Source organism: Odontomachus brunneus, unplaced genomic scaffold (genome assembly GCF_010583005.1).
Source record: "Odontomachus brunneus isolate Ranch 3 - 2012 unplaced genomic scaffold, Obru_v1 Obru_scaffold_005, whole genome shotgun sequence".
In the NCBI taxonomy this organism is placed as follows: domain Eukaryota; kingdom Metazoa; phylum Arthropoda; class Insecta; order Hymenoptera; family Formicidae; genus Odontomachus; species Odontomachus brunneus.
Window position 1 is genome coordinate 3,053,413 of NW_022639455.1, and position 1,424 is coordinate 3,054,836.

Below are 1,424 nucleotides of genomic sequence, written 5' to 3' on the forward strand. Positions count from 1 at the left end.
ATATATATATATATATATATATATATATATATATATATATATATATATATATATATATGTATATATATAGGATGTCCCGCCACTACCATATTATCTCTTAAGGACGGATTCCTGAGGTAATTTGAAGAAAAAAATCCTAATGCAAAAATGTCGAGGTTATAATACTTTTTAAATGATAAACGATTAAAGTTGACCAATTATATTGGCTAAAGTACGCGTGCTCATAACAGAAACGTACAATGTACATTAATATATTGTTAATAACATATTTAATATATTGCAATTTGAGAAAAATGAGATAAAAACATTAATATAGTATATAATGTATTAATGTAGTATATAATATTGTTACATTAATATAGCACACTATATTTTATATTTTTCTTTTAAATATTTTTCTATATACACATACTTACAGTATTTGACTGTATAGTACAAATATGGCGACTTTTTAGTCGTTCTAACGATACGAAAATAAATATAAAATAACGTAATATATATACGTGTTAATACACGTCACCTGTACTGTCACTTCAGCTCCCGTCATGACCGATTTATTCGTCAGCAGCGGCTCTCAATTTTGACACCTTGAAGCGCCGCAACTTTAATGCTCGAAATGTATCCGTTTTGTGACTCAGTGTACATGTCCGGGCATCGATACTTTTGCTTCGGTAGAGGCAAACGTATACGCAAAAAAATGATTTAGTAATATCCGTTAAACCGCGGTAGCTGATTCAAACTTAGTCAAATTTCAACTTAATCGTTTAGCTGTCACTGCTAAGAATTGGCTATGACAGCTAAAATGCATTCGCTATGAAATACAAATGTATCAGGTGACATTAAAAATGCACATTATTTCAAGTAGCTAAGAAAATGGCAGTTATTCCAAAATTTCTTATCGTATGCATATATTAAAGAAGTTTGCCGCACAGCTACAATCATTTGTTATAGTCATTTCTTTCTAGCAGCTAATATTTCTTGCTGTAGCGTCTAAGTTTAAACAGCGAATAAATCAGCTTTGGTAATATCGACATCAGCTGTCCCCATTTCAGTGACATATCTTATCTGCCACAGTTATTTTTTAACTCTGGAAGCTAGTTCTTTTTTTGCATGTAGGATAGAAAAAATTTGTTAAGTGTATTTGTACTAAGAATCACCTTAATTTGCTATTGACGCAAAATAATATATCCTTAGCAAATTTATTTGCTATCGGAGCAAAACTGCAACTGCTTATACACTAAGAGAAAAGACTGGTAACTATAACAAACTGCATTTACAGAAATTCATTGAATCCTTAGTAACTAATACTAAATATGATAATAATTACCAAATATTTAATAAATCGGGAGTATGACGTAATTGCATTCACAGTAACATCAATTAAATAATTTAGTAATAGTTACTTAATGTTAAATATTTAATAT